We start from the raw sequence: 25,589 nt of genomic DNA on the forward strand, positions 1-25,589 counted from the left end.
GGGAAGTGGGTCCAACTATCTTCCACAACTCCTAACAAGGTTGGCACAACCCTTAATAGGGTTGGAATCTCCTAATAGGGACTCACATGTACTAAATATTGTAACAAACTCCTAACAAGTTTTATCCTCTAACAAGGAATAGTTATATTAGTACATCATCTTTTGGGTACCATCCCCATCAGGATTTTTCCTCTAATCAAGGTTTCCCTAGTTAAAATATATAGTGTTAATTGTATATGAGTATATTGTTGTGGTTTCAGTTAACATTACTCATATGTTTAATATTGTTTAAAGTTAATGATTGGTATGCTAGTTATATAATAGATTCACCCCCCCCTCTTGGTTATATCAGTGGACTATATATTCTAACAATTGGTATTAGAGCATCGAGTCCTTGAAGATAAGGCTTTAAAACTTTGGGAGATTGATGGTGATTATGTTTAGGAGGGATAGTCAAAGATTCAATGGGGCCAACTATGATATTTGGAAAGAAAAGATGAAGACTCATCTGCTATGCATGAGTCTAGGATATTGGCTTTTGATGAAAGCTAAGAAGGAAATTTTTGATGAATTAAAGTTAGATAAATGTAGTGAGGGAGAAAGAGATATTTTTATGTGTAACATGAGAGCTAAAGAAGTCCTACTATCAGCTCTTCTAGAGAATGAATATTATCAGGTAAAGACATTTCAAACTTTTCATGAAATTTGGAAAGCATTAGAAGTTACTTTTGAAGGTGATGATCATGCAAAAAGAATGAGATTACAAAATTGGATTTGCACATTTCAAGATACTAAGATGATGGAAGATGAATCTATAAGAAGTTATGTTGGTAGAATATCAAAAATTGTTGCAAGAATTTGGTCTCTTGGTGGAACTAAAGAAGATGATGAGGTTATATGGAAGATCTTGAAAAGTTTAACACCACCATTCAAGAAAAAAACTTAGATGATTCAACCAATAATGCCCCACACCAAAGATTTCACTAAGGAAATATTTCTTGGAAGATTAAAATTTGTAGAAGCATAAATGAGATAGTCTAGAGTATTATCCAGAGTTAAGATAGCTTTCAAAGTTCTAAACATTTTACCCAATCTATTAAGAAGTGGAAATAAAAGAGGAGACTATGCCAGCAATAGAAGATCTAAAGAAGATAAGAAGATTAAAGAAGGAATAGCCCTGCTAGTAAGAAGAGAGAAAGATGGTAATAAAATCTTTAAATGTTGGACTTTTGATGAATATGGTCATTATGCATCTAAATTTCCTAAAAGAGAGAAAAAGATTAGAGGAAAATTTAAGCCTAGAAGAGATAAGGATATGAATTGTTTATATACTAATGAGGATGAAGAATTTGATGAAAGAGATCAGAGTGAAAGTGATGATGAATTAGGATCTGTGGCTATCAAGGAAGATGATCTTGATGTAGAAATTAGAGAAGAGAGAGCTCTAGTTACCCAAGTTGAGAAGAAATTAGCTTAGATAATTGATAGTGGATGTTCACATCACATGACTGGTGATATGAACAAATTTTTTAAGTTCAGAAATCATGATGGAGGTATTGTTAGAGTTGGTAATAATGCAGCCTATCATATCATAGGGATTGTATCTATTACTCTTGATGGTAAAACTAACACTGATGATTTTTACTTTGTTGATGGTTTGAAACATAATTTGTTAAGTGTTAGATAGTTGGTAGACAAGGGATATATGTTGTAGTTCATAGAGAAGACTTGCATCATCAAAGACAAAGATGGAAAGCTAATTAGTACTGGAACCAAATCCAAAGGTAATGTATTTTAGTTGAATCATACTAAAATAACATGTTTGGTTGCAAAGGTTTACAACAATTAGTTATGGCATAGAAGGTTTTGTCATATAAACTTTGATAATATTGTGAAAGCTAGTAGTACATTTGCACTGAGAGATCTGCCTAAGATCATTAAGCTTACTAATATTATTTGCAAGGAATGTATTTTGGCTAAGTAGAGGAAAGTGTCTTTTCCTAGCAAGAAATTCTCTCTACAAATAAATTAGAGATTGTTCACATAGATCTCAATGGTCCTACAAGAACTAGAGGATTCTATGGTGAAAGGTACTTTATGATTTGCGTTGATGATTTCACTAGGATGATGTGGGTAGAATTTCCTAAAGAAAAATCTAAAGCTTTGGAAAATTTAAGATATTTAAGAATAGATTTGAAAATGAATCTAGTGTCAAGATTAAATGTTTGAGATTAAATAGAGGAGAATTCGCATCTAGAGAGTTCAACATGTTATGTGAAGAGAATGTAATAAAAAAATAGTTATCTTCACCTAGAACACCTAAATAGAATGAGATTTCTAAGAGAAGGAACAAGTCAGTAGCAGAAGCAACAAGAGTGATGTTATTTGAGAATAATTTCTCAAAGACATTTTGGAGAGAAGTAGCTAACACTATAGTATATACTCTAAATAGAGTATAGATTAGAAAAGATATGAGAAAGACACCCTATGAGTTATGGTTTGGTCATTCACCATCAGTCAAGTATTTTAGAATATTTGGAAGTAAGTGTTACATAAAGAGAGATGATGATATTGGTGAGTTTGTTCCTAGAAGTGATGAGGGTATTTTTCTTGGTTACTCATTGAAAATTAAAGCATATAGATGTTTCAAATATAGAACTAAGATAGTAGTTGAGTGCACAAATGTAAGGATTGACAAAAATTTTGGTACTAAAGAGAAGATTGTAGATTATAATTCTAATGAAGACAATAATTCTAGAATTGTTAGATAGAATGTTGAAGTTCCTTTTAGACTAACAATATCTTGCAGAATGATATATCTATTGAGCATAGAGAAGAATGGAGATTTGAGCTTTGTGAAGAGATAAGAGTTGAGATGTCAATTTCTACTTCCACTAGAAATGTGATAAAGAAACACCCTCCAGAGAAAATAATTGAGAGCAAGGATAAGTGTGCCATAATAAGGAACAAAGTGAATGAGGAATTTTGTCTAATTTCTCAAGTAGAACCTAAAAGCATAGATGAGGCATGTAAGGATTATCATTGGATGCAGGTAATGAAGGAAGAATTGAATTGGATAATTAAAAATGATACATGGGAATTGGTTCCTAGACCAAAAGATAAGAATGTAATAGGAACTAAATGGGTTTTTAGGAATAAGATGAACAAGTAAGGAGAAGTTGTTAGAAACAAGGCTAGACTTGTTTGTAAAGGTTATTCATAGCAAGAAGGAATAGATTATGAAGATACATATGCACCTATGGCAAGAATGGAAGTTGTAAGGATGTTCTTGACTTATGCAGCAAGCAAGAATTTCAAGTCTTATCAAATGGATGTCAAGTCTACTTTTTTGAGTGGAGAACTTGAAGAAGAAGTCTATATTGAATAGCCTAATGGATTCCCTCTGATAGAAGAAAACAAGTTTATATGCAGACAAAAGAAAGTATTGTATGATCTAAAGCAAGCATCTAGATCCTAGTATGCAAGGTTAGATAGGTGTTTCTCTAAGCTTGGATTTATTAAAGGTATAGCAAATGGTAGTCTGTATTTAAGGAAAATTGATAATGGTTTATCATCATTATAATATTTTTCAATGACATAATATTTGGAGGTAATGATAAAGAAAGTGATAAGTTTGCTGAAGAAATGAAAAATGAATTTGAAATGAGCATGATAAGAGAGCTGAAGTTTTTCCTAGGATTATAGATTGTGTAGAGCAGAGATGGGATATTTATTTTATAAACCAAGTATTTGAATGAATTACTAAGAAGATTTGGTTTAGAAAGTTTCAAATCTATTAGTACACCCATGATAACTAGTCACAAGTTATCTAGTAAAGATGAAACACCTACACTTGAGCAGAAAAAGTATAGATCTATGATTCGTGGTTTGCAACATCTGACTCACACCAGAACAAATATAGAAAACATAGTTGGAATTGTAGCAAGATTAGAGTAACATTATGCAGCAGTAAAGAGAATATTCAAATATTTGAAGGGTACATCTGATTATGGAATTTGGTATGATAGATCAAGTGACTTCACTTTGTGTGCATATACTGATGCAGATTGGGCAGGTAGTATGGATGAAAAAAAAAGCACCAGTGGTGGAGCATTATTTCTTAGAGGATGATTGGTTTCTTGGTTTAGCAAGAAATAGGACACTTTCCTCTTTAAACAATCAATACACTTGCATACTCACTCATACTCATTAGAATCTCAACTTGACCTTTCAAATATACCATTTAGATTATCAAGTTGGCCCAATTACAACTTACAATGACCAATAAAACATTACCATAGTCAACTAGAACCAATACTTAATTAAACTTAATATCCCAAATTACCAAAATCTTTCATTGGCTGACCTTGCTCAGTAAACACTGATTCTAAAATGATTTCTTATTTTAACCAAAAGAAGCTTGGTTAACACTATGAACTTTGCAAAATCATTTAGCGACGGAGTGAACTCAATGAACACTAACTTCTGACCAACTTTCCTTTGTTAACCATGAGAACTCAATTAACACTGCTTTCTACCACATTTTCCTTTGATTCTCGAGTGAGCTTGGTAGACACTGTCTACATAAAGTAATCTCCAAGAATGCTCAGTAGACAAGACAAATTGCCTTGCTAACCTAGTGAGCTTGATAAGAACTATCTAATAACTGATATAATTAGTTCACCCTATTTAGTGAGCATATCCCAAGAGGCTTTGTTGTTTAGAATGGTTTCTTAAAAGCCAGGGATTTGGCTAACTCAAAAGTCTCCTAGAAGCTGGGTAATGGGGAGAACATTATGTTTTGGTTTGACTGTTGGCTTTCTCAAGGGCCCCTTATGAATAACCCCAACTACGATTTATGGGCTAATGATTGCATCAACCTTTATGGGCACAAAGTCAACAATTACAGGGCCGAACTGGGGTGGAGGGACCTTTCCATTATCTCAGAGGACCTCAAACCAATCATGATCATGCTTAATTCCTTATCCCTTAGAAATAATAAGGTTGAACTAGTTTGGAGGGATAATGCCAATGGGTTCTATTCGGTTGCCTCTGGGTACTCTACTTTATGGAGCTTAAAAGAGTCTCCCCCTTGGTCGAGGGCTTGGTTCCCTAGCCTCACGCCAAAAGTCAACATGTTTTTTTGGTTGGCTCTTTAGGATAAAACTCTCACCCAGGAAAATCTCATCAAAAGAGGCCAATCATACCCAGCATATGTGTTTTGTGTAAAGAAGAGTTGGAGACAGGTAACCATATGTTCATTCACTATTCTTACTCTAGGACAGTTTGGGGCTTCCTCACCTAGGACTTAGGCCATAGCTGGTGCTTTCCTTCTAACCTTTTGGACTTTTTATGTCAATGGCATGGTATGTTCAATGGTTCTTCCTTGTAGGAAATTAGCTCCTGGATCCTACCCCATTTTTGTTGGAGCATATGGAAGGAGAGATAGAATCAGATTTTTAGAGATAGGGACGAGTTGGCTTTAGTTATTGGGAGAAAGATCTTCAGTAACTTAAAGGAAAAAAATTTTGTGAGGAAGGGGGGTGATTTTGAGATTGGAGGCAAGAAAAAGGAGAAGGTAGAAGACAAAGTGAGGAAAAGATAGGAAGCCAAGTGGCTCCTCCCCCCCTAAAGGCTGGCATAAAGCCAACTTCAACGGAGCCTCCAAGGGTAACCCTAGATCCTTGAGTAGTGGAGGTGTGATAAGGAATGAAAATGGAGATTGTATTGCAGCTTTTTCTCTCCCACTGGGATTCCAAACAAATCATTTTGCAGAAGCCAACACCGCGTGCAATGTAGTAAATCTGGCTTTTGAAATTGGGGTTACCAATTTATGGCTTTAAGGGGACTCAAATAAAATTATAAAGTCCATTAATGGCAACTCACATCCATCATCGACAATTGCAAATCTTATTGATGAGACTCGTGTGACCCTCGCCAAATTTAATAGAATCCATGTCACTCATACTTTCTGGGAAGCAAACCTAGTTGCCGACAGATTTGTGAATATAGGGGTCAGCACAGACCAAAAAATGACTTGGCTTCCCAGAACTTGTTTGCTAGCAGATGTTAAAAGTTTGATTGACTTGGATAAGATCCAAGGAAGTAAGGAGAAAATCAAGCTATAATTATGAATATGAAGGTTTTAACAAATAAGGGTACTTTTCAAGATGGAAGCATGGGAAATCATAAATGCAATTTTCTATTATTGATTAATCGACATGCTTTGTGGGTTGTTTTTCACAATCACTTCTAGGGAAATAGTAAGGTTATTTTTCTCTATTCATTGCTAACTCTTGGAGGTCCATTTTAGACATAAAGTGAAGAGCACATGAGTAAAGAGGGTGTGCAGTGTGAAGAAATGGTAGGCGAGAGATGTAGAAAGGATCCGGTGGGAGATTTTGAGAAAGGGAGAAGTAGGCCAAAAGTGTAGGAAAATCTTGAAGAGGGTGGGTTACCAATTATATCATGAAGCTACATGGATTTGATCAGGAGGTGACCAAAAGTATGGTGGGGTCCTGGAAGCATGGCAGGGTGAAGGTGAATGGTGTCTACTTTTGGATTACGAAGCAGGTGATTGAGACTGTCACCAAAATCCCTATCGAGGGTTTTAAATTCTTTAGGGATAAGAAGCTCTCAGCCAATGCAGTTAAGGACTTTGTGGAGAGTGAGAAGGAATTGAAGGCGCTGAAAAAGATTGACACCTACTATGTCCCTGACTCCATGAAGAAGCGGTGGAGGTATGTTCTGAAAGCTATTATCGAGTACATTACTTTAGACCCTAGGTTTGATAGAGCTCGTACCCACCACTTTTTTATATTGAATCATTTCTAAAAAAATGCCAAAATCTCCTTTCCTTATTATCTCTTAACCTCTATGAGAAAGGTGGTGGTTAGCTTCAAAAAGAAGCCCACCGCAAACTTGGCTCTGCACGAGGGGCTGATGTTGCTTATTCATGAGCACTTCAAGGCTCAAAATCTAAGTATTACTCCCCCTTAGGTAGAGAATGTGGAGTCTAGTAGTTCTAGTTACTCCTTTGACTCGGATGAAATAAAGAGCCTCAGCTCTGAGAAAGGTGGGATCTCTTCTTTGGAGAAAGCAGCGACTTACCAAGCTAGAAATTTGCCCTCCACCATAACCCGTAGCAGAAAAAGCCCTAGGGATCTCAGGCAAAAGCCTCTTGAGAAGGCTAAGGAGGGAGAAAATGATGATGAGGAGGAGCCAGAGTCTAAGGAGGTGGTTAAGGAGATGTAGGAGGAAATTAAGGAGAAAAGTGGAAGGAAGAAACACAAGAGAGAGAGTTTGGAGGAAGTGCCCTCTCAGTTTGAGGAAGCGTCTGTGCTGCCCCTATCTCCTATCCATCTCCAACCTGAGGAGCAGAAAGAGGAGAAAGATAGGTATGTGGAAGGGGAAGTGTAGAACAATGATAGGAGGAAAGCTTGGATAAACTTCAATATCAAGACTTCGAAGATGGGCATATTCAGGGAGGCCATAAATCCCCAAATCCTCATGTAAAATCAAGAAAAATAGTGGCTAGAAGAACTCATCGACTTGATGATTTTGGCTATTTCAGATAGAGCTAGGGAGATAGAGATGAACCTCCTAAATAATGCTCGTAATAGTATGATTGACAATTTTAGATCAATCAAATGGCTTTTCTACGAGCTAAGGGAGGTCAAAGATCAGGTGAAACATTTTGAGGCAATAAGGAAAGGGATGGATGCTAATGGGAGGACGGATTCAGTTAACATGCTCAGTCTAGTAGAAAAAAGGATACATAACCTGGAGAACTACAATCACAACCTAGCAAATTAGATGTTCTCTTTGTTAAGCTCCATTAACAGCAACATCATCTCTCTTATGGGCTAGATCAAAGATAGAGAAATGCAGGATGATGAGGAAGGAAAAGACAGGGATGAAGCCAGAATGGAGGATGACTCTACAAAGGATAACACCATTCCTAATCAGGACCAGGGGAACCAAAGGGCACAACAGCTAGAAGCAGAGGAGAATCAACTGGCCTTCAAGGCTACTCAGGTTATGCAAGATCTGGAGCGAAAGAACAAGGAATAACTCTCGCCTGTTCTTTTGTTTCTCATTATCTTTTGCCTTTTTGTTCTGGCTTTAGGCCATGGTTTTGCTTGTTTTTTTCCTGGTCTTTTCTCAAAACTCTACTTTTTGGCTGGGCTTTACACTTATTTTTAGCCTTTGAACTTATACTTTTTTGGCTGGGCTTTCACGCTTATTATCAGCCTTTTATGTTCTAACTTTTGGGTTTTAGGATCCTTGTAAAACTTGTTTATCTAATCAAAAAAATTTGTGTAACATCAAAGACAACACACAATTAGACAATTTTATCCAACAATCTCCCTCTTTGGCATTGATGGAAACACAACATATCATAACACAATGAAATTTGAAAACAAGTCTTTCTCTAATGCAGTAATCTCCCTCTGTAAAGGAATTACATAGCTTCTTCTCCAAAAAAAATTCAAAAAGACAATAAACTCTCTCTCAAACAAATTTTAAAAAGATATGACGGTAAAATCTCCCTCTTTGACAACACATGCCAAAGATAAAACATACCAAATAAGTATCAATGTACCTAGAGTATTGATTCATATGCAATGTTCCCTTGACTATGTTGCATTAACTGATAGATCTTCAACTTGGTTCCTGTTGATGCATCACTAAAACTTTATTTTAGTGAGCTTTAGATAGGGGAATTACCCCTAACATACCTCTTAGATACAAGAATTCATCCTTAGGTAATGTCTTGGTGAATATGTCTGCAATCTATTCTTTTGTATGGACATATTTCAATCTAATTTCTTTATCTTGCATCAATTCTCTGACAATGTGGTATTTTATAGCAATGTTCTTGGTTTTGGCATGCATCACTAGAATTTGTGATATGTTAATTACATTTGTATTATCACAAAACATGACAACTGGTTCTTTGATCTCAACTTTCATGCCTTCCAACAATTTTTTAAACCAAAAAATATTAGAATAGTTCACTGCTGCTACAACATATTATACTTCTGTTGTAGATTGGGATGTGCAATTTTTCTTTTTGCTTGTCCAAGATACCAATCTTTTCCAAGAAAGAATGCTCCATGACTTGTACTCTTTTTGTCATCAATATTTCCTTCCCAATCAGCATTAGTAAACACTTTTAAGTCCATATTTCCTCCAAGTTTATACCACAAGTCATAATCTTTAGTACCTTTCAAGTATCTCAAGATTCTTTTGATTTCCATCATATGATTTTCTTTGGGTTTTCTAAGAATCTTGCCACTATACCAACTGCAAGAGCAATATCAGGCCTTGTATGAACTACATACTATAATTTTTCAATCATTGATTTGTATAAGGTCTGATCTACCTCTTTTAAATCATCATCTTTGGTAAGATTTAATCCAATACACATGGGGGTTCCAACTGGTTTTCAATCTTCCATGTCAAACTTCTTGAGTATCTCCTTGATGTATTTAGACTGAGTGATGTAGATACCATTCTTGCTCTGTTGTATCTATAGTCCAAGAAAGAAATTAATCTCGCCAAACATAGAAATTTCAAATTCTTTGTTCATTTGCTCTGAAAATTCTTTGCATAGATCATCATTCCCTTTAAATAAAGTATCATCCATAAATATTTCTACCAAAACAATATTGTTCTCTGGTCCTCCTTGATGTAGAAACTATTGTTATCATTAGTTCTTTGGAAAACAATCTGAATAAGGTAGTTATGTAACCTCTCATACCATGCTCTTGGAGCTTTTTTCAGACCATACAATGCTTTGTGTAATTTGTAGACCATGTCCCTTTTGTCTAGATCAACAAATCCTTTAGGTTGTTCAATATAGACTTCTTCATCAACAATACCATTGAGTAATGTAGATTTAGCATCCATCTGATATACCTTAAATCCTTTATGTGTTGCATATGCAAGTAAGGTCCTAAAACCTTCCAATCTTGCAATAGGAGCAAAAGTCTCACCATAATCAATGCCTTCTTCTTGAGAATATCCTTTACACACCAATCTAGCTTTATTTCTTAATACTTTACCATCTTCATTCAACTTATTTCTAAATACCCATTTTGTTCCAATCACATTTTTATCTTTAGGCCTAGGTACAAGATTCCAAGTTTTGTTCTTCTTTATTTTCTCTATCTCTTCATTCATAGCCTCAATCCAACTTTCATTTTCCAATGCATATTTGACACTTCTAGGTTCAAAATCAGCAAGTAAACATGTACCTTTTAGCTTACTTCTTGTCATAGTACCTTCTGATTTATCTCCAATAATCTGATCAGGTGCATGCTGCCTCCTAGCATACTTGGCTAATACAAGTTCTTTTCCCTTTGAATGAATTGCATTGTCATCATCTTGAATTTCAACTTCAGGTTCTAGTTGCTCAGACTTAGTAGGCATTGGCTTAGTAGCTTTAGAATGTGACTTGAGTCCTTGTGACTTAGTTTGAACTTTTAGCAACTCGGTGACTAAGGAAGACTCAGGAGTAGAAGTCTCCTAATTTATAGATGTGTCTAGAAATGTATCAGGTATAATATAAAAAAATCTTATGTAATCCTCTAGTTCCTTTTTGCTTTCTTCTTCAGTCCTTTTTGCAAACTCATCAATTCTCACATGTGTACTTTCTATGATTTTATGAGTAGACAAATTCAAACATCTATATGCCTTACTCTTTCAAGAATATCCTTAAAATATACCCTTTTCACCTTTTACATCAAATTTTCCTTTTCTAGATTCTTTCAAAGATATAACATTTACTTCCAAATACTTTTTGATAACTTACATTGGGTTTATAGCCATACCATAACTCATAGGGAGTTTTAAATGAGTCCTTCTTCAACTATACTTGGTTTAAGGTATGAATTGAAGTGGTGATAGCTTTCTTCTAGTATTTGATAGAAATGTTATTTTCAATCATTAGAGTCCTTGCACAATCCATGATAGATCTATTCCTTCTTTCAACTATTCCTTCTGCTCAGGAGTTCTAGGGGTTGATACCTGTCTTTTGATTCCTCTTTCAATGCAAAAGTTATTGAATTTATTGGAGATGAATTCAATACCTTTGTCTGATCTTAAGCATTTCAATATTTTCCTTGTTTCCTTCTCTACTCTTTCCAAATACCATTTTAATTTCTCAAATGCTTCTGACTTCTCTCTTAGATACATAACAGTCATCATTCTAGAGTAGTCATCAACAAAAATATTTGAAGAACTTTTCTCCACTATAGCTCTCAATTCCAATAGGTCCACACAAATCAATATGCACAATTTTCAAGATATCTTCAGATGGAAAGTTTTTACTTTTAAAACTAGTCTTTTCCATTTTGCCAATCTGACAATTCTTGCATAAACCAACATTAAGTTTCTTCAAACTAGGAATGCCTCTTACTTTCCTAAATTTTCTTATTTTCACCATGTTATCAAAATTTACATGACATTACCTTCTATGCCATAACCAACTTTCTTCAACTTCAGCAATAAAGCATGAGCACTCACCAAGATCAAGATAAAATAAGTTACCTTTTGTTTGTTTGCCTGATCCAATCGGTTTTCCTTTGTCATCTACTAGTCTTGCCTTGCCATGCATGACTTCCACCTTGAATCCAATGTTGATTAGTTGTACCACACTCAATAGATTATGTTTTAGTCCTTCAACCCAATAGGCATTATCACATACAAGTTTTTTGGTTAATGAGATTTTCCCTCTCCCTTTTATGCAACAAGGTTCATTGTTTCCAAACCTTATACTACTACTGTCATAGTCTTCAAAGTGTTCAAACTTTTTTTTGTCACCAGTCATATGATATGAACATCCATTGTCTATGATCCATGTATCATTTTTTCTTACATGAGAGATAAGTGCCATATTATCTTCTTTATCATTATCAGATTCATCTTTCACAGTAATGTAAACTATTTCATCTTCACTATTATTAGAATCCTTGGCCATATAACATGTCTTCTTACCTTTATCATTGAACGATTTGAAATCCTTCTTGCCACTGCACTTGTGTCCTTTCTTCTCATCCTTGCTTGCTTTGTTTGGATGCCTAGTAGTGATATGACCAATTTTTTCACATGAAAAATAGATTAGGGGAACTTTACCTTTGTATTCTCCTCTACCTCTAGAATATTTCTTTAAAAGTAGAGCTTCAACAACTTCAAGATCACTGTCAAAACTTTCCTCTGATTCTTCTTCACTTTTTGACTAAGTGTCCTTTATTTTCTTTCCTTTTTCTTTAAGTGAAAGCTTAGCCTCAAATGTAGATTCAATATTCTTGGAAGCTAGAACATAATTGTCATAGTTATCTAGTTCAAAGGTTGTCAATATTCCTACTAAGGCATCCAAATTTATCTTATGATTTGTCTCACATCTTTTTTCTTGAATAGAAGCACTGTTCTAAGAACTTTACTTACAATTGTTTCTTCCTTGATATCTCTTCCAAAAGCTTTGATTGCACTGACACTTTCTTTAATCTTTTCAATATATTTGGCAATGTTTTCATCCTCTCTCATTCTCATCTAATCAAATTGTCCTCTAAGGCTTTTTACTTTAGCTCTTCTAACATTATCATCACCACCATAGATATCCTTTAGCTTGTTCCACATTTCAAAGTCAATTTTGTAGTCCTTAATATCATCAAATTCCTCATCGCTTATAGTAGATCCAATGTCTGTCATCATGGTATTATGAGTCTTTTTCTCAGCAATGTCACCAATAGATAATGTACCAGAAGGAGTTGTGTATTCTTCATCAAGTTATTTTAATTTTAAATCTCTAATGGAATCCAAATGAAGTCTCATGAGATCCTACCATGCTAAAAAGTTATCTCTATTAAGCCTCGGAATTTCTCTCTTGTAAGACATCTTGATCTTTAGATTAGGTCCTTGAAACCTTTCCTACAAGCACCAAAAGCTTTGATACCAATTGTTGGAAATATATATGGAGTAATTGAGAGGGGGGGTGAATTAGTTACCACAAAAAAATCCATAGATCCCTTAGATGTCTAATAAAGCTATTTATTATTGTCACTCAGTAAACATAATAAAAATGTTGTAACTTGGTAAATGGAGTGTATATTATACTTTAACATATCTTAAACATTCACAGTGATTAACATGCAAGCATAGAAGAAATAACATGAACACATGAGACACTATATTTAACGTGAAAACTCAATATGGGAAAAACCACCAAGTAACTAGCTACTGATTTTCACTCTTTTGAAGTGAGCTCTGTTAGGAGTCAACCTAGTTAAAGGTTACAAAACACACTGTTAGGTGTGACCTTGCTAGAGGATTTAATCACCCTATTAGGAGTGGCCTTACAAGAGGTATTTAGAACAATTAAATGGAATTGTCACCTTGTTAGAGGATTTCCAACTAGCTGTTAAACCAACTCTACTAAGAGATTTTGGAATCACTACTACAATGGTAAGAAAGTAACAATGAAATGACTTGAATGAGATGCAATTGAATTATTGATTATAGATCTATGTTCTACTTCACACTAGATCCTTCCTAATTGAATATAACTATGCTCCTCCTTAAGGATATCTGACCATCCTTCAAATTCACTCACACTTTCCTCTTTAAACAATTAATACACTTGCATACTCACTCATACTCATTAGAATCTCAACTTGAATTTTCATATATACCATTTAGATTATCATGTTGGGAAAATTACAACTTAAAATGACCAATAAAACATTACCACAATTGGCTATAATCAATACTTAATTAAAGTTCATATCCCAAATTACCAAAATCCTTCATTTTCCAACTCTACTCGGTAAACACTGATTTTGAAATGATTTCTTGTGTTAACCAATAGAAGCTTGGTTAACACTATGAACTTTATAAAATCCTTTGGTGGCCAAGTGAACTCGATGAACACTAACTTTCGATCAAATTTCCTTTGTTAACCATGAGAACTCAGTTAACACTGCTTTCTGCCACATTTTCCTTTGATGCCTGAGTGAGCTCAGTAGACACTGCCTATGCAAAGTAATCTCCAAAAATGCTTGTTAGACAAAGAAAATTGTCTTGCTAACCAAGTGAACTCGGTAAGCACTATCTGATAGCTAATATGATATTTGTGTACCATCAAAGACAACACATAATTAGACAATTATATCCAACAAGACTAGATTGAATGATTATGCTTTCCATATGGGGGAGTATTTGGTATGTACTAAGTCATTGAAGACTCTTGCTATTTTGGCATTTTGTATTAAATATTGTCTTTGGACACTTAAGCTGATTGAAAGAGTTGGAAGAAGAATATTTGTGTACTTGTATTGATACCTTTGACATTGATGTCAATGGGGGAGAGAATGTGTACATGAAAAAATATCCTAGGCAATAGGGAAAGAAAATATGAAAGAGCTACCTATTGAGATGTCAATGGAGGAGTGTTATCTCTTTAGGGAGATTTAGAAAGATTCATGCAAATGCGCAGAAGAATATGTAAGTGTGCAAAAGAATATGATAGTGCATAGAAGGATACCTCTATGAGGAAGATATGAAACCAAAAAAAGTGTTGTAAGTTGTTCACCATGAACAATTCATGACCTACAACCAAAAGATTTAGATTGATGAAGAGGATTTGAGAAGATGATAGCAGCAACAACAACAAAGTATAGTTTGATATTCTTAGACTTAGATATTTTTCATCTATGTTTCCATCAATGTCAAAGGGGGAGATTGTTAGCATGAATGCTTATGATACTACATTGAGAGAGTATCCTAAGCATTGAAGAGTATTTATATTTTGATTTCATGACTACATTTATCAATGATGTCAACATAGTAGTAATTTTAAAAAGACTAGAAGAATAGCATTCAAAGATCTTATGATGTACAGAAACTAAAGAAGTTTTAGATGATGTGTAGTATAGGACATGTTCCTATGGTTTTCTTGATGACATGGTTAAGAGGACTAAGTCTAAGTCAATGGTGTATAGAAGTTACACTTGATTTATTGGAAGTAGTATAGAAATAGAGAATTAGAAAATAGAGTGTTGATGATCTATTGCTATCTTTCATTTGAGATGTAATAAAGAGATGTGTAGTCACATAGTGATATAGGACAACTTTTTGATGACACCGACATGTGTGCAAGACATGGTTTTAAAGTGTGAAGTTTTGTATAGACTATGAGCCTACAATTCTATTATAATTGTAAATTACTTAAATTATCTTATTTTGATTAATTGGGAAAGCCTCATTTGTGATGACACCAGCATGTGTGCAAGACATGGTTTCACAGTGTGAAGTTTTGTATAGACTATGAGCCGACACTTCTATTATAATTGTAAATTACTTAAATTATCTTATTTTGATTAATTGGGAAAGCCTCAAGGCTAACTCAAGAAATTATTGTGAAGATATGGTATAAAGGAAAGTTGTTTTCCTTTATTGTAGTGTGAACTTGGATTAGAGGATCAAGTAGAATACAGAGTATTACTGTACAGTGTGAGAAGGAGAAGAATTCTTATTGAATCTGTGTAAGCGACCCAAGGGATCATTGAATGTGTACTATGAGATTTGGTTACAATATATGAAGGAGTAGAAGTCTGGTTGATAAGATAGAGATAGAGGAAGGAAGTATGTTTTAGTTCTATTATTCTGTAAGGAGTAATATAGAGATCATTTGGATAGTGGGTTCTTTGATCTTAACCTTGAATTTGTTTGGATAGTGGGTCTAATTATCTTCCACAACTCCTAATAGGTTTGGTACAACTCATAGTAGGGTTGGTACAACTCCTAACAAGGTTGGAATCTCCTAACAAGGATTCAAAGTCACCTAACAAGGACTCACATGTACTAAATATTGTAATAGACTCCTAATAGGATCTATCCTCCAACAAGGAATATTTTTATTAGTACATCATCTTGTGGCTACCATCCCCACTAAAGTTTTCCCTCTGATCAAGGGTTTCCCTAGTTAACATATCTGATGTTAATTAAGTATGAGTATTTTGTTGTGGTTTCAGTTAACATTACTCATGTGGTTAAGATTGTTGAAAGTTAATGATTGGTATGCTATTTGTATGACTAATTCACCTTCCCCCCCTCCCACCCCCCCAATTATATCAATGGAATATATATTCTAACAATCCCCAATTAGAGCTAGTTGTAAGCATTGTTTTAACATCTTAGTTTTAAACTTCAAAATTTTCCCGTAAGAAGAACTTATGGTGGATTTTATTACTAATGATGTTGTTGTAAATCTTTCTTTGTAAAGAATGAAGTGTTTTGAATTTATGTTGAACTCAAACTTCAAACCTCAAAGTTCTAATATTTAAGTTCAAAGTTTAAAGATTCATGTCGAATTTGATGAAAGATCAAGTCCATAACTTCTAAGAATCACCTGCATGAAAACACTTGTCACAGAGAAAGAGAGAAGCAAAAAGCTATGGAGACTAAGCTAGAGTTTCTAGATCCATAGATGAGACATTCTTAATGAGAAAAAAGATAAATTGCTATTATCAAAAGTGAATGAATAAATTACAAACAGATCAATCCTTATAAAAGAAGATCAAAACCCTAATAGGAAATAAGCTAAGTTGCATGATAATAATTAATAAAAGAATTAATTATTATATGCCTAAAGGTTAGCTTAAGTAAACTAGAGACAATGAGTGACTTAATAATTAAATAAAAATGATTTAATTAATAAAGCAATATCTTATTACTCTAACACCCCCCCTTAAGATAAACTCAAGGAGTAGCTAAAAACCTAGAAAATACTACTGAAAGCAAATTGTGTCCCAACTACAATGCTAGATGAGGTACCCAAGCACAACCAAATCTTTGTAAAGAGGAGAAATAGAGAAAACCACATGGGAAAAACCCTACTCCAAAAATGTGTAAAATATAAAAGTAACTAAGAGGGGACAAGTGAATCAGTTACTACTAAAATAAATCTCAAACCCCTTAGATGTCAGTACAAAATAATACTAATACTCGATAAACACACATAAATTGTTGTAACTCAATAATAATTGAATGTGCTTGGTAAATGCTTAACATATAAACTTTAGATGTTATCTATGATTACCATTACTTTAACTTAGTTGCAAACACATAAAAGGAAATAGCATGAACACATTTGACACCAGGTTTTAACATGGAAACCCAATTTGGGAAAAACCACCAATTGCAACTAGTTATTGTTTTCACTCTTCTAAAGTGAGCCTTGTTAGGAGACAACCTTGTTAAAGGTTACAAAACACACTATTAGGTGTGACCCTATTAAAGGATTTAATCACACTATTAAGAGTGGCCTTGTAAGAGGTCTTTAGACAATTCAACAAAATTGCCACCTTGTCAAGTGATTTTCAAATAGCTACTAAGCCAACTGTGTTAAGAGATTTAGATCACTACTACAATGGTTAGAAAGTAACAATGACATGACCTAATTTGAATGCAACTGAATTGTTGATTATAGATTTATGTTTTGGCTTGTACTTGATCCTTCTTGATCACATATAGCTTTTCTACTCCACAAGGATATTCTGCTTATCCTTCAAATCTACTTCCTTTTCTCATCATTAAATCTTTAATAACATCTTCATACTTGCACACTTAAAACCACTACTTAACCTTATATTTATATCTTTCATATTGTCAAGTCAACTCAAATATAACTTAGAATAATTAATATTCATCACCTTAGTTAGCTAGAATCAATAGATAAATTAATTGAACTTAATATGCCAAAATAAGAAAATCCTTCATTAGCCAACCTAGCTCGGTAGAAAGTATTTCAAAAATGATTTCCTATGTTAACCAATAGAAGCTCGGTTAACACTGCAAATTCATGAAAATCCTTTGGTAGCCAAGTGAGCTTGGTTAGGACTGGTTCCATCCAACTTTCCTTCATTAACTAACTGAGCTCGATTGACACTCATATTTTGCATACTTTCCTTCGACACCTGAGTGAACTTGGTTGACACTACCTTCTAAACTAGGAAACCATAGGAATTCTTGTTAGACACAGAAAAATATCTTTACTACCCAAGTGAGCTCAACATATATTGATTGATAATGATATGACATTTGTGTAACATCAAAGATAATACATAATTGATCAATTGTATCCAAAAAAATCCCTCTTTGGCATTGATGAAAACACAACATGTCATAGCACAATGAAATTTTGGATTTGTTCTTGAGAACTCCCTCTGTCAGTATGAGCTCTTCCTTTCACTAGATTCTTCCTCTGTCTGTAACAACTTCTACCAAGTTCATTCATAGAACTTTCTCCCTATTACAAAAAAATTCTCCTTCTTTGAAATGATAGTAAACTTCTTTTAGTTCCTTACTTTATTCTTGTTCCAAAAAATTCTCAGAGATATGACACTAAACTTCTCCCTCTTTGATAACATGTGCCAAAGACAACAACTCTATTAATACCAATGTACCTTAAGTACTAATTCTTTTGCAATATGCCTTTGTCAATTCTGCACCAACTGATTGATCTTCAACTTAGCTCTTTTTGATTCATCACTAAACTTTATTTAGTGAGCTTTAGATAGGGGACTACCCCCTAGCTTACCTCTTAGATACATAAATGCATCCTTAAGTAATGGCTTGGTGAATATGTCTACAATCTGTTCCTTTGTATAGATATATTCCAATATGACTTCTTTTTCTTGCACCAATTCTCTTAAGAAGTGATATTTTATTGCAATGTGCTTTTTTTTGGTACGCATCACTAGATTCTTTGATATATTGATTGAACTAGTGTTATCACAATATATGACTATTGGATCCTTAGTTTCTATCTTCATTCCTTCCAAAAATTGTTTGAACCAAACAATGCTAGAACAATTAACTACTGCTACCACATATTTTGCCTCTGTTGTGGATTGAGATATACAATTTTGCTTCTTTCTTGTCCAAGATACTAGTCTTTTACCAAAAAAGAATGCTCCATGATTTAAATAGCAAAAATTTAGTAAATCACATGTTGGGATACATGAGTATCCTTTAAAAATCCATGAAATAAATTCCATTTTTAGACATCTCATGAGGCAAAAAAAAACTCTTTCCAACATTGGTTTACAATACTTTGCCATTCACATGGTCTGACTGCTATACCCGAGTACATTAATCATAACTTTCAATCCTTAAATTTTCTTGCAAAACCCTTTGGATAATTTTTTCTAAATTAGAAATTATAAAACATATCAAAAGATGAGCCAAAATAACTCAATCTATTAGAGGTTATAGTCTCTGCATGTAGACCCATTTTCTCTATTATAAATCAGAAGTAAAACTAGTAACCCTTCCTTGCACATCTAATTACTTTCTCAAAAAGACTTCAAATAAAACAAAAATAATTTTCCACAAACCATATATGAGTCTAGCTTTTGAATATATAAGCCATTAAATTTTCCAATTCATAAATTTTTCTACAAGCACCAATCATTTCTTGTAACTTCAAAACAAATCATTAAAAACCAGTCTTCATTAAAATGACCATAACTGACACATATCTGAATGAAAACAACTCAAACCAATTGGAAATAAAATCTAATTAATATATTTTTCCAATGAATATAACTAGAACTTTTTTTTATCCAAATATTCCCGTACCAAACATATAAATCTGACTATAGCTGGGCATCCTCAAATCTGCAAATGACCACTTTTACCAAAACTAGCTTAACTTCTTCAAAACTTAATAAAATTGTTCCAAACCAAAAGGAATGAGAATATTATTCATCATAATATTCAAATATATAAAAATATAATTTTTCCAAGCTGTACATGTTGGTACAAGACTTGGAACCAGCACTAAAATAGTTAAAACCAATCAAAATGGCAAATTCTTGAAAACCAATTGCTTCAAAATAACTTTTTTTTGTTCTCATTCACCCCTCTCTATTTGGAATGACCAATACAATGATTTTAAAGTGTCTTTGGTGGTTTAAAACTTTCCAACCACCTTTTTAACCAACCCAACACAATCTTTTAACCCTTGTACATTTTTTAATGCTTTTTGAAGCACTCCCATTACAATGAAAATGTATTTTTTTTCTACTTTTTAATACATCACAATGCAAAGTTATGCATTTTAACCATTTTTTCAACATGGTTATATGAAATATAAATGACTTAAATATTACAATATTATGCAATTCATCATAATGTATGAAGGGTCAAGATGCTCCCGCATCATACTCCCAAGCTTAAAAGATTTCCATGTCTCATGGAAATATGTAGTGGAGAGTTCTACAATCAAATCTTTCACTTCTTTGTCTTTATCACTAGGTCCATGCTTCTTCTACATACTCTATATTTCTCAAATGACTCCCATAAATGGAGTAAATACTGGTTGCTAGCCATCATGCTTTATGCTGCTTCTTCATACCACCTTATTTTCATCTTACCCAACAGTAGACTCGGTCCGGTGATGCACTTCCCACTCTTGCTCAGTGATTTCTCTCAACATCCTACTCCAAACATATCTCTAATGGAGATAATAACAATATCCCATCTTGAGATCTTCACATGCACAATTGCAAATGCATCCTTCTTGCAGCTATGATGGATCCACATACCACCAGTTATCTCTACCCACAAAAACACCAGACCTTTTGTTGGCTCTAATACCAATCTGATATAAATAGAAGCAATGTAGTAAACCACATATTGGGATACATGAGTATATTTTAAAAATTCATGAAATAAATTCCATTTTTAGACATCTCATGAGGCAAAACAAAACTCTTTACAACATTGGTTTACAATACTTTGCCATTCACATGGTCTGACAGCTATACCCGAGTACATTAATCATAACTTTCAATCCTTACATTTTTTTGAAAAACCCTTTGGATTATTTTTTATAAATTATAAATTATAAAACATATCAAAATATGAGCCAAAATAACTCAATCCATTAGATGTTATAGTCTCTGCATGTAGACCCATTTTCTCTATTATAAATCAGAAGTAAAACCAGTAACCCTTCCTTGCACATCTAATTAATTTTTCAAAAAGACTTCAAATAAAACAAAAATAATTTTCCAAAAACCCTATATTATTCTAGATTTTTAATATATAAGCCATTAAATTTTCCAATTCATAAATTGTTCTACAAGCACCAATCATTGCCTGCAACTTTAAAAAAAATCCTTAAAAACCAGTCTTCATTAAAATGACCATAACTGACACATATCTAAATGAAAAAAACTCAAACCAATTGTAAATAAAATATTATTAACATATCTTTCCAATGAGTATAACTAGAACTTCTGTTTCATCCAAATATTCTCGTACCAAACATATAAATCCGACTGTAGCTGGGCATCCTCAAATCTGCAAATGACCACTTTTACCAAAACTAGCTTAACTTCTTCAAAACTTAATAAAATTGTTCCAAACCAAAAGGAGAGAGAATATTATTCATCCTAATATTCAAATATATAAAAAATACAAGGTTTTCAGGCTATACATGGCCGTACAAGACTTGGAACTAGCACTAAAATAGTTAAAACCAATCAAAATGGCAAATTCTTGAAAACCAATTGCTTCAAAATGACTTTTTCTTGTTCTCATTCACCCCTCTCTATTTGGAACGACCAATTCAATAATTTTAAAGTGGCTTTGGTGGTTTAAAACTTCCCAACCACCCTTTTAACCAACCCAACACAATCTTTTAACCCTTGTACATTTTTTAATGCTTTTTGAAGCACTCCCATTACAATGAAAATATATTTTTTTTTCTACTTTTTAATACATCACAATGCAAAGTTATGCATTTTAACCATTTTTTTAACATGGTTATATGAAATCTAAATGACTTAAATATTACAATATTATGCAATTCATCATAATGTATGAAGGGTCAAGATGCTCCCGCATCACTCCACCACAAGTGTTTTTTCTGTCATCAATATTTCCTACCCAATCAGCATCAATAAATACTTTCAAGTCTAAATTGCCTCCAAGTTTATACCACAAGCCATAATCTTCAATACCCTTTAGATACCTCATGATTCTCTTGATTTCCATCATGTGATTTTCTTTAAGATTAGCTGAAAATCTTGCTAGTATTCCAACTACTAGAGCAATATCAGGCCTTGTATGTACTACATACTGTAATTTTCTATTCATTGATTTGTATGTGGTTTGATCTAATTCTTTTGAATTTGATCTTATGTCCAGTAGACATAGGGGTTCCAACTGGTCTTGAATCTTCCATTCCAAACTTCTTTAGTATTTCCTTGATATACTTAGATTGAGTGATGTAGATACCATTTTTGTTCTATTGTATCTACAATCCAACAAATAATTTTATCTCACCAAACATGGACATCTCAAACTCTTTATTCATTTCTTCTTAAAATGCTTTGTACAAGTCATCATTTCCTATATATAGGGTATCATCAACAAATATCTTTGCCAACACAATCTTCTTGGTTGGTCCTTGATATAAAAACTACTATTATCATTTGTTCTTTGAAAGCCAATCAGTATCAAGTAATTATGAATTCTTTCATACCAAGCTCTAGGAGCTTGCTTGAGACCATATAATGCTTTGTGTAACTTGCAAACCATGTCTATTTTTCTAGGATCTACAAAACCTTTTAGTTGTTCAATGTAGACTTCATCATCAAGAATTCCATTCAAGAATGTCGATTTGACATCCATTTGATATACTTTAAATCTTCTTGCATATGTTGGTAAAGTTCTAATCTTGTTATAGGAGAAAAAGTCTTACCATAATCAATACCTTCTTCTTGAGAATAACCTTTACACACCAATCTTGCTTTGTTTCTTAAATATTTTCCATCTTCATTCAACTTATTTCCAAATACCCACTTAGTGCCAATTACATTCTTATGCTTAGGTCTAGGAACAAGAGTCCAAATTTTTTTTTCTATATGTTCTATCTCTTCATTCATTGCTTCAATCCAACTTTCATTTTCAAGAGCATCTTTAACACTTATAGGTTCAAATTCAGAAAGTAAACATGTACCTTTTAATTTTCTCCTTGTCATTTTTTCATCTGATTTGTCTCCAATGATCTAATCAGGTGCACGATGCCTTCTGATATATCTTACTAACATAGGCTCTTTGGGCATTAAATGAGTTCCATTCTCTTCATTATGAACTTCAATTTCAAGCTCAGATCCTTTTATGTGTGATTCAAATCCATTAGGCTCAGTTTGAACTAGCTTAATAGCCTCTAATTATGACTTAGGTCCTTTAGACTATAACTCTAGTTGCACTATCTATGATTCGATAAATGTTGGGAATTTTGGGGACTTGGGAGATGAAACTTCCTTTTTCTTAGATAGATTTGGTAGAGTATCAGGTCTATAGTAAATAAATCTTCTATAATCCTCTAACTCCTTGTTTCCTTCTTCTTCAATCTTTTCTACAAACTCATCAGTTCTAACATGTGCACTTTCTATTATTTTATGAGTAGACAAATTCAAATACTTGTATGGTTTACTTCTATAGGAGTATCCTAGAAACATGCCTTCATCACCTTTTACATCAAATTTTCCTTTTCTAGACTCTTTCAAGATATAATATCTACTGCCAAATACATTCAAGAAACTTACATTAGGTTTGTATCCATACCATAGTTGATAAGGAGTTTTCTTTGAATCTTTCTTCAACTATACTCTATTCAAGGTATGAACTACAATGCTGATAGCTTTTTTCTAATATTTGAGAGCAACATTCTTTTCAATCATCAAGGTTCTTGCATAATCCATGGTAGATCTCTTTCTTCTTTCAGCTATACCATTATGTTGTAGTGTACCAAAAGCTAATACTTATCATTTTATTCCTCTTTCAATGCAGAAATTATTGAATTCATTAGAGATGAATTCACCACCTATGTCTGATCTTAAGCATTTCAACCTTTCTCCAATTTCTTTTTCTACTCTTGCTAGATACCACTTGAACTTTTGAAAAGCTTCTGATTTTTCATTTAAATACATTATAGTCATCATTCTAGAATAGTCATCAACAAAAATAATGAAAAAAATTTCTCCACTATAACTCTCCATACCAATAGGTCCACATAGGTCTACATGAATAATTTATAATATTTCTTCTGACTAATAGTTTCTGCTTTTGAAACTAGTCTTTCCCATCTTACCAATTTGGTAATTCTTGCATAGACCCACATCAAGTTTCTTCAAACTAGGAATGCCTCTTACCCTTTTATGTTTGCTTATCTCGACTAGATTATCAAAGTTTACATCACATAACCTTTTATGCCATAACCAAATTTCTTCTATTTGAACAATAAAGCATGAACAATCACTGAGATTGAGATAAAATATATTACATTTTGTTTGCTTGCCAGATCCAACTAGATTTCTTTTTCCATTCAGTAGTTTGGCCTATCCATTCATGAATTCTAACTTGAATCCAATGTTATTCAACTGTGCCACACTCAGTATACTATTCTTTATTCCTTCAACCCAATAAGCATTGTCACATACAAGTTCTTTAGTCAATGAAATACATCCTTTTCCTTTTATGTTACAAGGTTCATTATTTCTAAATCTCACACTACCTCCATCATAATATTCCATGTGCTCAAACTTTGTTTTGTCTCCAGCCATATGATGTGAATAGCTACTATCAATAACCCATAGATCATTTTTTCTTACATGAGAGATAAGTGTCATCTTATCTTCTTTGTCATTAGATTCATCTTTCACAACAATATATACCATTTCATCTTCACTATTATTAGAATCTTTAGCTATAAGAAAAGACTTCTTACCTTTGTCCTTGTAGTTCTTCGAATCCTTCTTAGTTTTGTGCTTATTGCTTTTCTTTTCATCTTTGATTTCCTTATTTGAACACCTAGCAGTAATGTGACCAACTTCTTCATAGGAAAAGCATATAAGAGGAAATTTACCTTTGTACTTTCCTCTACCTTTGGAATACTTTCTTGTAAGTAGGACTTCAACAACTTCAAGATCACTATTTGAACTATCTTCTGATTCTTCTTCTTCATTTCTTGATTGACTAGACTTTGATTTCTTACCCTTTTCTTTGAGTGAGAGTTTATCTTTAAAAGTAGATTCAATAACTTTTGAACTAGGAACATAGTTATCAAAGTTATCAATCTTCCAACTAGAGCATCCAAAGATATTTTATTATCTGGATCACATCTCATCTCTTGAATAGCAGACACTCTAATAGCATAAATAGGAAGAAGAGTTCTATGTACCTTTCTTACAACTATTTTTTCTTCAATGTCTCCCATAGATGCTTTGATTGCACTTACACTTGCTTTGATTCTTTCCACATATTTTGCAATGTTCTCATCTCATTTTCATCTGATCAAAATGACCTCTAAGACTTTTAGCCTTAGCTTTTCTTACATTTTCATCTCCTCCATATATGTCTTTTAGTTTGATCCACATCTCATAAGCTATCTTGTAGTCTTTGACTTCATCAAATTTAGCATAAATAAGAGAAGATGCAATATCAATCATCATGATGTTATGGTTCTTCTTTCAACAATATCTTCAATAGATAATGTTTCAGTGGGA

General features: G+C 33.3%; 1 pseudogene; it reads left to right on the forward strand.

The window, feature by feature from the left end:
• Positions 1-7,926: 7,926 nt before the first annotated feature.
• The window catches only part of LOC149532135 (60S ribosomal export protein NMD3-like), a 136,108-nt pseudogene continuing 118,445 nt past the window's right edge, over positions 7,927-25,589 (forward strand).

Source organism: Cupressus sempervirens, chromosome 11, assembly GCF_028749045.1.
Source record: "Cupressus sempervirens isolate cs-2001-9-10 chromosome 11, ASM2874904v1, whole genome shotgun sequence".
Taxonomy (NCBI): Eukaryota; Viridiplantae; Streptophyta; class Pinopsida; order Cupressales; family Cupressaceae; genus Cupressus; species Cupressus sempervirens.